This window comes from Dendrobates tinctorius, unplaced genomic scaffold (genome assembly GCF_039654945.1).
Source record: "Dendrobates tinctorius isolate UK_male_01 unplaced genomic scaffold, ASM3965494v1 ptg000054l, whole genome shotgun sequence".
In the NCBI taxonomy this organism is placed as follows: domain Eukaryota; kingdom Metazoa; phylum Chordata; class Amphibia; order Anura; family Dendrobatidae; genus Dendrobates; species Dendrobates tinctorius.
In genome coordinates, this window is record NW_027361722.1 from 5,024,200 (window position 1) to 5,040,559 (window position 16,360).

The 16,360-nt window shown below is 40.0% G+C and overlaps 1 protein-coding gene across 11 annotated transcripts in view; it reads right to left on the reverse strand.

Moving 5' to 3' along the window:
- Positions 1-16,360, reverse strand: part of ZBTB20 (zinc finger and BTB domain containing 20) — a 1,106,032-nt gene that overhangs the window by 245,855 nt on the left and 843,817 nt on the right. The gene's annotated exons all lie outside the window — the stretch shown is intronic.

The following is a 16,360-nucleotide window of genomic DNA, read 5'->3' on the forward strand; positions in this document are numbered from 1 at the left end:
GGTTCTCATTGACAGTGACCTCGAGCAATGTGAATAGCATTAAGCTGAGGAGAACTAGACACGCGGTGTATGAATATCTCAAATATCTGGACACAGATGTCATCTTCCTGCAGGAGAACACGACTGACATCTCTGGGGCTTATGAGAGAGGCTATGGCGGTCCGGTCCTTCTTTCTGGTCACTGGCTGTGGAGCCTTACGCCGGGGTCGCTGTCCTGTTTAACACCAATGATGTGACTGTGCATAGGATGACAGAGGTGGTCATGGGAAGATGTCTGGTCCTAGAAGTCACTATCCATGGGAGGCGACTCCGGCTTATTAACATCTATGGGCCACAGACAGTGACGGACAGGATCCAGCTGTTTAATGACATCAAGCCTTACCTCTTCACTTCTCTTCCAGTGGTGATGGCGGGGGACTTTAATGCCATAATGACATCAGGTGACAGCTCCTCAGGCAGGGCAGTGACCAGGGACAGTAAGGTCCTACATAACATCATAATGCAGGCATGACTGACTGACGTTTTCACACAGGGTGGGCGACAGCCAAAATTCACATACAGTGGGGAAAAAAAGTATTTAGTCAGTCAGCAATAGTGCAAGTTCCACCACTTAAAAAGATGAGAGGCGTCTGTAATTTACATCATAGGTAGACCTCAACTATGGGAGACAAACTGAGAAAAAAAAATCCAGAAAATCACATTGTCTGTTTTTTTTTCATTTTATTTGCATATTATGGTGGAAAATAAGTATTTGGTCAGAAACAAAATTTCATCTCAATACTTTGTGATATATCCTTTGTTGGCAATGACAGAGGTCAAACGTTTTCTGTAAGTCTTCACAAGGTTGCCACACACTGTTGTTGGTATGTTGGCCCATTCCTCCATGCAGATCTCCTCTAGAGCAGTGATGTTTTTGGCTTTTCGCTTGGCAACACGGACTTTCAACTCCCTCCAAAGGTTTTCTATAGGGTTGAGATCTGGAGACTGGCTAGGCCACTCCAGGACCTTGAAATGCTTCTTACGAAGCCACTCCTTCGTTGCCCTGGCGGTGTGCTTTGGATCATTGTCATGTTGAAAGACCCAGCCACGTTTCATCTTCAATGCCCTTGCTGATGGAAGGAGGTTTGCACTCAAAATCTCACGATACATGGCCCCATTCTTTCTTTCATGTACCCGGATCAGTCGTCCTGGCCCCTTTGCAGAGAAACAGCCCCAAAGCATGATGTTTCCACCACCATGCTTTACAGTAGGTATGGTGTTTGATGGATGCAACTCAGTATTCTTTTTCCTCCAAACACGACAAGTTGTGTTTCTACCAAACAGTTCCAGTTTGATTTCATCAGACCATAGGACATTTTCCCAAAACTCCTCTGGATCATCCAAATGCTCTCTAGCAAACTTCAGACGGGCCCGGACATGTACAGGCTTAAGCAGTGGGACACGTCTGGCACTGCAGGATCTGAGTCCATGGTGGCGTAGTGTGTTACTTATGGTAGGCCTTGTTACATTGGTCCCAGCTCTCTGCAGTTCATTCACTATGTCCCCCCGCGTGGTTCTTGTATTTTTGCTCACCGTTCTTGTGATCATTCTGACCCCACGGGGTGGGATTTTGCGTGGAGCACCAGATTGAGGGAGATTATCAGTGGTCTTGTATGTCTTCCATTTTCTAATTATTGCTCCCACAGTTGATTTCTTCACTCCAAGCTGGTTGGCTATTGCAGATTCAGTCTTCCCAGCCTGGTGCAGGGCTACAATTTTGTTTCTGGTGTCCTTTGACAGCTCTTTGGTCTTCACCATAGTGGAGTTTGGAGTCAGACTGTTTGAGGGTGTGCACAGGTGTCTTTTTATACTGATAACAAGTTTAAACAGGTGCCCTTACTACAGGTAATGAGTGGAGGAAAGAGGAGACTCTTAAAGAAGAAGTTACAGGTCTGTGAGAGCCAGAAATCTTGATTGCTTGTTTCTGACCAAATACTTATTTTCCACCATAATATGCAAATAAAATGAAAAAAAAACAGACAATGTGATTTTCTGGATTTTTTTTTCTCAGTTTGTCTCCCATAGTTGAGGTCTACCTATGATGTAAATTACAGACGCCTCTCATCTTTTTAAGTGGTGGAACTTGCACTATTGCTGACTGACTAAATACTTTTTTTCCCCACTGTATTCATGTTCCAACAGGAGCAGTAGAATAGATTTTACTTTTGTCAGTCCTACTGAGGCTGTTGGCGCCCTGAGTGAGAAGGCCGTCCCTTACTCTGATCACCTCGCCTTGTGCTTCTCTTTGGGTTCCTCTAACCGTCCGGACATTGGTAGAGGGTTGTGGAAGGTCAATTCCAGTCTCCTGGATGATGCCTATGTTCAGAGCCATGTTCACTCCCTTATCCAGCTTCATCTAGACAGGGTTGACTTCTATGACAACATGACCGACTGGTGGGAGGATGTCAAGTAGGATATCAGATCCCTCTTAAAGAGACTGTCAGTTAATAAAGGGAGGAATAAGTACAGCCAGTACCTAAAGCTGCGCAAAGAATTGGAGTCACTGTATTCGGCGGGCGGGGATGACAAAGTGAAGATCGACCGGCTGAAATCTGAGATAAAGCAGTATCAGTATAGCAGGTTCTTGAACGAGATTATGGGTCCTTAGGGGCCCCTGATCCCTTTGAGAATTGCAGGGAGAGGGTGGCCAAAAAAATGGTCACAGGTTTCATTGACTCCCAGGGTGTATTGCAGGATTCACGGGAGGGTATCCTGGAGGTGGTGAGATCTTACTATGCTGACTTGTTTCAGAGGAAAGTTTTGGATAAAGATAAGATGACTCAATTCTTGGAGGCAACTCCAGTGCCTGATACTAATGATCTGGACTTTTCTCCTTTGACAGCAGAATTAACGGTGGAGGAAGTTAAGGAGGCTATTGATAAGTTATATCTGAAGAAGGCACCAGGTCCAGATGGTATAACGGCAGAATTTTATAAGAAATTCAGAGACCTCCTGGCTCCAATTCTCGTGGATGTGTATAGAAATAGTCTAGAAAATCACCTGATGCCTCCATCCATGAGAGTGTCCTCGTTAATTCTGCTGTCTAAAGGTAAAGAGCCGAGCGACATCAAGAACTGGAGGCCGATTGCCCTCTTGAATGTGGACAGGAAGATTCTAGCAAAGATCCTATTTTCTAGATTAGTCTGTTTGTCCCCGGCACTGTTGGCAGGCTCTCAGTTTGGCACAGTAAAAGGGCGGAACATCTCTGCAGCAGTCATCTCGATAGGAGAGATGTTTGAGAGATGTAAAGCTCTGCGGTGTGGGAGATATGTTGTTAGTCTGGACCAGGCTAAAGCCTTTGACAGGGTTGATCATGACTATCTGTGGGCCACTTTGTCAAAGTACGGTATTCCGGGACAATTTGTGGATTGACTGAAGACGTTGTACAGAGAGGCGGTGAGCTTTCCTCTGATGAATGGTTGGCAGGGTGACACTTTTGGAGTTGGGGCGGGGGGGTGAGACAGGGCTGCCCAATGAGTCCGCTCCTGTATGTTTTTGCCCTAGACCCGTTCCTGAGGTCACTGCAGGAGTGCGATTTTCAGGGGGTGCCGGTCCCCCACTGCCCGCCTCTGAATGTTGTTGCCTATGCGGACGATGTGACGCTGGTGATCTCCAATCCTCATGAGGTGCAGATGTTATCTGCGTCCATCAGAAGCTACACGGAGGCCTCCGGGTCTCTTGTCAACCTTGAAAAGAGTCAAGCTCTGTGGACATTAGATACTGAGCCCAGCTTTGATCTGCCGCAGTTTTCCAAAGCCTCCACCCATATTAAGATCCTAGGGGTTAAATTTGGGAGGGATGATAATGCCACGCTAAATTGGGAGGAAAAATTGGAAACCGGAAATGCAAAGGTTCAGCGATGGAAGAACTGGAGGCTGACCTACAGAGAAAGGGTCACAATGTTGAAGACGTACCTGGTCCCCATTTTCTTGTATGTCTCTGTCGCTTTCCCTTTTCCAGAATCTTTCTCAGCGAGGCTCTTCAGCCTGTTCTTCCAGCTCTTGTGGGGGAATAGGTTGAACCTAATAAAGAGGGGAATAACGTACCTACGGCGGAGAGAGGGTGGGCTGGATATGTTGAATCCAAGGGTTTTCTTTGACTCCTTGTTTCTAAAGGTGAATTTTGGGAACATGGACTCAAACAGTAGCTCCCTGTGGGTAAATAGTATCAGGTACTGGATATTGCCTTTTGCATAATCTTGGGTGCGAGGCGGCAGTCTCAAGAGGAGGAGATGGACAGGTGACCACCTCCCCCAGTATCTGGACTATGGACTGAAGTGTGTTAGGAGGTGGGGACTGGAGAAGTCTTACATTGAGAGCAATACCAGAAGAGACCTGTATTCTCGTGTATGTAGGACTTTCTTCTACTCTCCACTGGTCCTGAGAGATTGTGTCACCACCACCCTGCAGGAAAGCCTTAGGTTCCTAAACGGGAAACGGCTACCTCCTAAACTGTTTGATGTCACTTGGCTTTCACTGCATAGTTGGCTGTTTGTCAGAGGGAACCTGAAACATCTGTGTGTCTCTGATCGGAATTGTCCCCTTGGTTGTCAGCAGGAGGAGACTATGGAGCACTTTATATGTGATTGCTGGGGAGGGAGGAAGATCTGGGAGGAAGTGTCAGCTAATCTAAAAATCCCCAGACTGCGGACCCTAAAGTATCCCGACAAAATCTATGGTGTCCGCTCCACTGTTAGTGACATCAACAGAGAGACGATGTACATTATAATCAGTGTCATCAAATACTATCACTGGCACATGAGAACCCGGGTGTCACTACACAATGAGCTGTTCGATCACACCGCTGCCGCCAATCAGTTTATGTCAGAACTCCGGTGGATAAAATCACTGGAAGTTGTCCAGGAAACATAACGTTATGGAGAAATGTAAAATTCAGTTAGAAAATATGATAATTTTTTTTCTTTTTTTCTTCTAACTTTCTTTTTCCATCCCCAGGTGTGGACACTTTAATTTATCTATGAATATGATCTGATTATGTAGTGCTGTGTATATATTACCTAAGTGGTTTGTGTTCTGTAATACTGGATGATTTTTGTTTTATTATAATTGTATTTATGTTTGGTTTATAATAAAAATTGCCCCTATGTATAAGAATATAACTACTATAATACTGCTCCTATGTACAAGAATATAACTACAATAATACTGCCCCTATGTACAAGAATAGAACTACTATAATACTGCTCCTATGTACAAGAATATAACTACTATAATACTGCCCCCAAGTACAAGAATATAACTACTATAATAATGCCACCCTATGTACAAGAATATAACTACTATAATACTGCTCCTATGTACAAGAATATAACAATAATACTGCCTCTATGTACAAGAATATAACTACTATAATACTGCTCCTATGTACAAGAATATAACTACAATAATACTGCCCCTATATACAAGAATATAACTACTATAATACTGCCCCTATGTGCAAGAATATAACTACTATAATACTGCTCCTATGTACAAGAATATAACTACTATAATACTGCTCCTATGTACAAGAATATAACTACTATAATACTGTCCCTATGTACAAGAATATAACTACTATAATACTGCTCCTATGTACAAGAATATAACTACAATAATACTGCTCCTATGTACAAGAATATAACTACTATAATACTGCCCCTAAGTACAAGAATATAACTACTATAATACTGCCCCAATGTATAAGAATATAACTACTATAATACTGCTCCTATGTACAAGAATATAACTACAATAATACTGCCTCTATGTACAAGAATATAACTACTATAATACTGCTCCTATGTACAAGAATATAACTACTATAATACTGCCCCTATATACAAGAATATAACTACTATAATACTGCTCCTATGCACAAGAATATAACTACTATAATACTGCCCCTATATACAAGAATATAACTACTATAATACTGCCCCTATGTGCAAGAATATAACTACTATAATACTGCACCTATGTGCAAGAATATAACTACTATAATACTGCCCCTATGTGCAAGAATATAACTACTATAATACTGCCCCTATGTGCAAGAATATAACTATTATAATACTGCTCCTATGTACAAGAATATAACTACTATAATACTGCTCCTATGTACAAGAATATAACTACTATAATACTGTCCCTATGTACAAGAATATAACTACTATAATACTGCTCCTATGTACAAGAATATAACTACAATAATACTGACCCATGTACAAGAATATAACTACTATAATACTGCCCCTAAGTACAAGAATATAACTACTATAATACTGCCCCTATGTATAAGAATATAACTACTATAATACTGCTCCTATGTACAAGAATATAACTACAATAATACTGCCTCTATGTACAAGAATATAACTACTATAATACTGCTCCTATGTACAAGAATATAACTACTACAATACTGCCCCTATATACAAGAATATAACTACTATAATAATGCTCCTATGCACAAGAATATAACTACTATAATACTGCCCCTATATACAAGAATATAACTACTATAATACTGCCCCTATGTGCAAGAATATAACTATAATACTGCCCCTATGTGCAAGAATATAACTACTATAATACTGCACCTATGTGCAAGAATATAACTACTATAATACTGCCCCTATGTGCAAGAATATAACTACTATAATACTGCCCCTATGTGCAAGAATATAACTATTATAATACTGCTCCTATGTACAAGAATATAACTACTATAATACTGCTCCTATGTACAAGAATATAACTACTATAATACTGTCCCTATGTACAAGAATATAACTACTATAATACTGCTCCTATGTACAAGAATATAACTACAATAATACTGACCCATGTACAAGAATATAACTACTATAATACTGCCCCTAAGTACAAGAATATAACTACTATAATACTGCCCCTATGTATAAGAATATAACTACTATAATACTGCTCCTATGTACAAGAATATAACTACAATAATACTGCCTCTATGTACAAGAATATAACTACTATAATACTGCTCCTATGTACAAGAATATAACTACTACAATACTGCCCCTATATACAAGAATATAACTACTATAATAATGCTCCTATGCACAAGAATATAACTACTATAATACTGCCCCTATATACAAGAATATAACTACTATAATACTGCCCCTATGTGCAAGAATATAACTATAATACTGCCCCTATGTGCAAGAATATAACTACTATAATACTGCCCCTATGTGCAAGAATATAACTACTATAATACTGCTCCTATGTACAAGAATATAACTACTATAATACTGCTCCTATGTACAAGAATATAACTACTATAATACTGTCCCTATGTACAAGAATATAACTACTATAATACTGCTCCTATGTACAAGAATAACTACAATAATACTGACCCATGTACAAGAATATAACTACTATAATACTGCCCCTAAGTACAAGAATATAACTACTATAATACTGCCCCTATGTATAAGAATATAACTACTATAATACTGCTCCTATGTACAAGAATATAACTACAATAATACTGCCTCTATGTACAAGAATATAACTACTATAATACTGCTCCTATGTACAAGAATATAACTACTACAATACTGCCCCTATATACAAGAATATAACTACTATAATAATGCTCCTATGCACAAGAATATAACTACTATAATACTGCCCCTATATACAAGAATATAACTACTATAATACTGCCCCTATGTGCAAGAATATAACTACTATAATACTGCCCCTATGTGCAAGAATATAACTACTATAATACTGCCCCTATGTGCAAGAATATGACTACTATAATACTGCTCCTATGTACAAGAATATAACTACTATAATACTGCTCCTATGTACAAGAATATAACTACTATAATACTGTCCCTATGTACAAGAATATAACTACTATAATACTGCTCCTATGTACAAGAATATAACTACAACAATACTGACCCATGTACAAGAATATAACTACTATAATACTGCCCCTAAGTACAAGAATATAACTACTATAATACTGCCCCTATGTATAAGAATATAACTACTATAATACTGCTCCTATGTACAAGAATATAACTACAATAATACTGCCTCTATGTACAAGAATATAACTACTATAATACTGCTCCTATGTACAAGAATATAACTACTACAATACTGCCCCTATATACAAGAATATAACTACTATAATAATGCTCCTATGCACAAGAATATAACTACTATAATACTGCCCCTATATACAAGAATATAACTACTATAATACTGCCCCTATGTGCAAGAATATAGCTACTATAATACTGCCCCTATGTGCAAGAATATAACTACTATAATACTGCCCCTATGTGCAAGAATATAACTACTATAATACTGCTCCTATGTACAAGAATATAACTACTATAATACTGCTCCTATGTACAAGAATATAACTACTATAATACTGTCCCTATGTACAAGAATATAACTACTATAATACTGCTCCTATGTACAAGAATATAACTACTATAATACTGCCCCTACAGTTGTGGCCAAAAATATTGACACCCCTGAAATTCTGTCAGATAATACTCAGTTTCTTCCTGAAAATGATTGCAAACACAAATTCTTTGTTATTATTATCTTCATTTAATTTGTCTTAAATGAAAAAACACAAAAAGAATTGTCCTAAAGCCAAATTGGATATAATTCCACACCAAACATAAAAAAAAGAGGGTGGACAAAAGTATTGGCACTGTTCGAAAAATCATGTGATGCTTCTCTAATTTGTGTAATTAACAGCACCTGTAACTTACCTGTGGCACCTAACAGGTGTTGGCAATAACTAAATCACACTTGCAGCCAGTTGACATGGATTAAAGTTGACTCAACCTCTGTCCTGTTTCCTTGTGTGTACCACATTGAGCATGGAGGAAAGAAAGAAGACCAAAGAACTGTCTGAGGACTTGAGAAACCAAATTGTGAGGAAGCATGAGCAATCTCAAGGCTACAAGTCCATCTCCAAAGACCTGAATGTTCCTGTGTCTACCGTGCGCAGTGTCATCAAGAAGTGTAAAGCCCATGGCACTGTGGCTAACCTCCCTAGATGTGGATGGAAAAGAAAAATTGACAAGAGATTTCAACGCAAGATTGTGCGGATGTTGGATAAAGAACCTCGACTAACATCCAAACAAGTTCAAGCTGCCCTGCAGTCCGAGTGTACAACATTGTCAACCCGTACTATCCGTCGGCGTCTGAATGAAAAGGGACTGTATGGTAGGAGACCCAGGAAGACCCCACTTCTTACCCCGAGACATAAAAAAGCCAGACTGGAGTTTGCCAAAACTTACCTGAAAAAGCCTAAAACGTTTTGGAAGAATGTTCTCTGGTCAGATGAGACAAAAGTAGAGCTTTTTGGGCAAAGGCATCAGCAAAGAATTTACAGGAAAAAGAGGCATTCAAAGAAAAGAACACGGTCCCTACAATCAAACATGGCGGAGGTTCCCTGATGTTTTGGGGTTGCTTTGCTGCCTCTGGCAGTGGACTGCTTGACCGTGTGCATGCCATTATGAAGTCTGAAGACTACCAACAAATTTTGCAGCATAATGTAGGGCCCAGCGTGCGAAAGCTGGGTCTCCCTCAGAGGTCATGGGTCTTCCAGCAGGATAATGACCCAAAACACACTTCAAAAAGCACTAGAAAATGCTTTGAGAGAAAGCACTGGAGACTTCTAAGGTGGCCAGCAATGAGTCCAGACCTGAATCCCATAGAACACCTGTGGAGAGATGTAAAAATGGCAGTTTGGAGAAGGCACCCTTCAAATATCAGGGACCTAGAGCAGTTTGCCAAAGAAGAATGGTCTAAAATTCCAGCAGAGCATTGTAAGAAACTCATTGATGGTTACCAGAAGCGGTTGGTCGCAGTTATTTTGGCTAAAGGTTGTGCAACCAAGTATTAAGCTGAGGGTGCCAATACTTTTGTCTGGCCCATTTTTGGAGTTTTGTGTGAAATGATCAATGTTTTGCTTTTTGCTTCATTCTCTTTTGTGTTTTTTCATTTAAGACAAATTAAATGAAGATAATAATACCATAGAATTTGTGTTTGCAATCATTTTCAGGAAGAAATTAAGTATTATCTGACAGAATTGCAGGGGTGTCAATACTTTTGGCCACAACTGTATGTACAAGAATATAACTGCTATAATACTGCCCCTATGTACAAGAATATAACTGCTATAATACTGCCCCTATGTACAAGAATATAACTACTATAATACTGCCCCTATGTACAAGAATATGATTACTATAATACTGCCCCCTATGTACAAGAATATAACTACTATATTACTGCCCTCTATGTACAAGAATATAACTACTATAATACTGCTCCTATGTACAAGAATATATCTACTATAATACTGCCCCCATGTACAAGAATATAACTACTATATTACTGCCCTCTATGTCCAAGAATATAACTACTATAATACTGCCCCTAGGTATAAGAATATAACTACTATAATACTGCCCCCTATCTACAAGAATATAACTACTATAATACTGCCCCTATGTACAAGAATATGATTACTATAATACTGCCACTATGTACAAGAATATAACTACTATAACACTGCTTTTATGTACAAGAATATATCTACTATAATACTGCCCCTATGTACAAGAATATAACTACTATAATACTGCCCCTATATATAAGAATATAACTACTATAACACTGCCCCTATGTACAAGAATATAACTACTATAATACTGCCCCTATGTACAAGAATATAACTGCTATAATACTGCCCCTATGTACAAGAATATAACTACTATAACACTGCCCCTATGTACAAGAATATAACTACTATAATACTGCCCCTATGTACAAGAATATATCTACTATAATACTGCCCCTATGTACAAGAATATAACTACTATAATACTGCCCCTATGTACAATAATATAACTACTATAACACTGCCCCTATGTACAAGAATATAACTACTATAATACTGTCCCCTATGTACAAGAATATAACTACTATAATACTGCCCCTATGTACAAGAATATATCTACTATAATACTGCCCCTATGTACAAGAATATAACTACTATAATACTGCCCCTATGTACAATAATATAACTACTATAATACTGCCCCTATGTACAAGAATATAACTACTATAATACTGCCCCCTATGTACAAGAATATAACTACTATAATACTGCCCCTATGTATAAGAATATAACTACTATAATAATGCTTCTATCTACTATAATACTACCCCTATGTATAAGAATATATCTACTATAATACTGCCCCCTATCTACAAGAATATAACTACTATAACACTGCTTCTACACACGTGGTCCAAATTGTTGGTTCCTCTCATTTAATGACAGAAAAACTCACAATGGTCACAGAAATAACTTGAATCTGACAGAAGTAAAAATAACAAAAAAGTAATAATAAATCAAAAATCTATAAAAATGAACATATGACAGTCAAACATTGTGGAAGCATGGTTGAAAAGCAGAATTTAAAAAAATAAAACTCATGAAATAGGCCTGGACAGAAATGATGATACCCCTGAAAATAATGTGACAAAAGGGACATGTGAAATCAAGGTGTGCCTCCATGTATAAGGATATAAGGAGCTGCTGTAATACCGCCATCATGTATAAGGATATAAGTATACATATAAATAACCGGTTTCCTCCCATTCTTTGCTATACATTATGGTACGTGTTACGTCTCTTCATCCCCTGCCAGCATCAAACACAACACAGGTGAGGAAAGTGTTAACCCCGATTATTCTCTGCGTCTTAGAAGTCATCGCCATCTGTTGCACTTGTATGTGATGGTGACAATATTAGGGATCGTTCATTCTGCAGCACAACACTGAGACGTGCTTCACGGGAAAGATTTGCTCATTTTGCTCTCTGTGTGAAAGGTTACAATGTAGCAGAATGTTCTCTGCGCCTCATAACCTGCGGAGTCGGAGCCGCTGTACAGCTCTTTCGCTTTTCTTCTCTTCCATTACTAACAGCCCCTAGACCAAACCCCTGAAGAATGTCTGTCCCACAAGTTACATCCATCAGGCATGAATCACATATTTCAATAAGGAATAAATTCTTGGACTTAGAGTGCGCTGCCAGACAGATTCAATAACCACACAAGGTTAAAAAAGTTAACCCTTTAATCCCTACGCGTTTCGAAGCATAACGCTTCTTCTTCAGGGGTTGATGTATCAACCCCTGAAGAAGAAGCGTTATGCTTCGAAACGCGTAGGGATTAAAGGGTTAACTTTTTTAACCTTGTGTGGTTATTGAATCTGTCTGGCAGCGCACTCTAAGTCCAAGAATTTATTCCTTATTGAACTGTGGTACGGTTCCGCTGTGGACCGTTGGACGTGCAGCAGGCTGACATACTATACAAGCTTTATTTTCTCTTTGAGAAGGTGAGTTTAATACTTTCAGTATTTGTACATTTTACCCGGATAAGACCCTATTGCGCTTTTGTTTCAACCCTTTAGTGAAAATAATCATGAATCACATATTGGAACAGGTAGAGCTCCGTATGACATCACGCTTATCGCTGAAATGCAGGCTGTGATGTCATTTTTGACTGGTGGCCAGATTAAGGCATTGTCTCCCAGTGGTGCCATTGCAGGATGGATTCCAGGGGAATGAAAATGTGTAGCAGCCACTAATGGCGGAATATCCTGGAGGCACAGAGTTGGCGATTTTTTTTTTATGGAATCAGCCCTATAGCGATGTCACATATGATGTAACATTGCATGTGGACTTCAGTTCCCATTAATGCACTTCCGTCCTTGCAGGCGGCACACGTGCACCCGAGGAAAAACCCTTCAAACTTAAGCTTAAATAGTCTCACGGCTCACGACCTCGGCGCAGCCCCTTACTGAAATGACAGCCTAGCAATAGTCATCAGCGGGATATCCTTTATTCTCCGCTGAACACCCGGCCAGTGAAAATTGCTCTGTGTGGGTACGTTTCCCTTATCACAGTTTATGGTAGGAATGTTCCTGGAAGATATGATTATGTTGTCGATCTCGGTGTAACACATCTAAGTGTTGAGGGGATAACACCTAACGTAGCGGCGGAGCTCGGAACGCTCTGACAATGCAGCGACTTCTGCACGTACAGCCCCCAATAATGTAATTATACGCTGCAGCAAATGATATACAATCTGTAAGTGATATGTGCTAATAGAGCGCCGCAACGTGTACATTGGCACTGCTTAAAGGAGAAGCAGCAGCAAAATACTATGGAAACGAGCGGGGAAGCCCTACAGAACGATGATGTCGAAGAGTGAACTGCTTAATGGGATTATCGAGACTCAGGGTAACGCTGCCACTGTATAACGTAAAGTCCCGCCGCAGTCCAATACACTTTATCGTTCAATTTGTCACCATTTTAAAGATCTTTCCTTGTTGTCAGTGAAAAATAACATTACTGTTTTATATTCTGAGGCTTAAAATCTATGCAGATCTAAGGCTGTGTTCACATCCACGGTCGGGAATCCTGCTTTGCCGGCACCTTTTCAGGACAATTTGATTTCATATCCAAAACTGGTCAATTGCATTAGTGATGCGGGAGGACCCCACTGACGATCACGGCATCCGTCTGGGTTCCGCTATGCGTCTGCTCTTTTTGGATGGATGAAAAAGTTCAACATGATGTGCCTTATTCCCATGTTCTCACACATTCTGACACCCAAACCACCCCAGGGGCGGGTCGATCCACGGGACCCCGGCCCATCTGCCTGATCTGTAGTCTCTGGCTGCTGGAGGGGAGAGTCGCAAAACTATTACACTCCAGTATCCTCAGCGTGGCTTTGGTATAATGTAATGGTGTAATGTAGTGTCCGCCACAATAATGACGTCCCACCAGTCCTGGATAATCAAAAATCATGCGGGGGAAAATTGGAAGGTAAGAAATTCGCAAGACTACAATCCAGCGACCTGAGACTACTGAACTGGCAGAAGCAATTGAAGGAAAAATTGGAGTATCCATAAACCACCAATAAGGTAAAACAAGAGTATTTATTAGAAAAAAATCATTAAAATAGTTATCAAACAGTGTAACAATATGTCAAAATAAGGAGGATTAACAGACAGAGAGCCACCAAACTAACACAAGGTATCAAGCAGTATATGGTATATACTAAACCCATACACCCAGTCACCATATGTAGAAATGACCCAATAAACATACAGTGGGGGAAAAAAAGTATTTAGTCAGCCACCAATTGTGCAAGTTCTCCCACTTAAAAAGATGAGCGAGGCCTGTAATTGACATCATAGGTAGACCACAACTATGAGAGTCACAATGGGAAAACAAATCCAGAAAATCCCCTTGTCTGATTTGGGAAGATTTATTTAGCAAATTATGGTGGAAAATAAGTATTTGGTCACCTAAAAACATGGAAGAGTTGTGGCTCTCACAGTCCTGTAACTTCTTCTTTAAGAGTCTCCTCTTTCCTCCACTCATTACCTGTAGTAATGGCACCTGTTTGAACTTGTTATCAGTATAAAAGACACCTGTCCACAACCTCAAACAGTCACACTCCAAACTCCACTATGGTGAAGACCAAAGAGCTGTCGAAGGACACCAGAAACAAAACTGTAGCCCTGCACCAGGCTGGCAAGACTGAATCTGAAATAGGCAAGCAGCTTTGTGTCATGAAATAAGCTATGAGAGCAATAATAAGAAAATGGAAGACATACGAGACCACTGATAATCTCCCTCGATCTGGGGCTCCCGCAAGATCTCACCTGTGGGGTCAAAATGATCACAAGGACAGTGAGCAAAAATCCCAGAACCATATAGGGGGACCTAGTGAATGACCTGTATAGAGCTGGGACCACCGTAACAAAGGCTACCATCAGTACCACACTACGCCACCAGGGACTCAGATCCTGCAGTGGCAGACGTGTCCCCCTGCTTAAGCTAGTACATGTCTGGGCCCGTCTGAAGTTTTCTAGATAACATTTGGATTATCCAGAAGAGTATTGGGAGAATGTCATATGGTCTGATGAAACCAAAGTAGAACTGGTAGAAACAAAACTCGTCATGTTTGGAAGAGACAGAATGCTGAGTTGCATCCAAAGAACACCATACCTACTGTGAAGCATGGGGGTAGCAACATCATGCTTTGGGGCTGTTTCTCTGCAGAGGGACCAGGACAACTGATCCGTATACATTAAAGAATGAATGGGGCCCATGTATCGTGAGATTTTGAGTGCAAACCTCCTTCCATCAGCAAGGACATTGAAGACAAAACGTTGATGGGTCTTTCAGCATGATAATGACCTCAAGCACACCACCAGGGCAACAAAGGAGAGGCTTCGTAAGAAGCATATGAAGGTCCTGTAGTGGCCTAGTCTCCAGATCTCAACCACATAGAAAACCTTTAGAGGGATTTGAATGTTTGTATTGCCCAGCAACAGGCCCAAAACATCACTGCTCTAGAGAAGATTTGCACTGTTGGTGGGCCAACATACCACCAACAATGTGTGCCAACCTTGTGAAGACTTACAGAAAATATTTGACCACTCTCATTGCCAAGAAAGGATATATAACAAAATATTTTGATGAACTTTTGTTAATGACCAAATACTTATTTTCCACCATAATTTGCAAAATAAATCTTGCCAAATCAGACAAGGTGATTTTCTGGATTTGTTTTCTCATTTTGAGTCTGAAAGTTGTGGTCTAGCTATGATGTCAATTACAGGCCTCTTTCATCTTTTTAAGTGGGAGAACTTGCACAATTGGTGGCTAACTACTTTTTTTCCCACTGTAACGGAGACAAAGACTGGTTCATAGGTTCAAGGGGAGAAAGCTGCATGCAAAACGCGCGCCAGGGCAGTGGTGGCACAGCCCCCCAATTCTCCTCTCCCCTTCACTGTGGGTAAGAGTTAAAACCTATGAACCAGTCTCATTCTATGTTTATTGGGTCTTTACTACATATGGTGACTGGATGTATCAGGACAGGAGAAAGTTTAGTGTGTGGTTGATTTTTGCCAATTATAGAGTATTAAATCTTTAGATTCAACTTCTTGAAATAAAGATGTTTCTATTCAATAACAGCATTCAGAGGTCTTAGAAATAGTGAAACACAAATTAAATATTAAAAAAGTAACCAACTGTCCACTCTCCAGGAGATGTGGTGGCCTTGGGACACCCTCTATATCTGCTTCTAGTTGGAATAATTCGGAGTTCTGCTCATGGGCTCTCACATAAATAAGGAGATCGATGGAGGTGGTGAGGCTGGAAGTACTTGTCTGGCCATAAAATATGCAGATCATGTTTT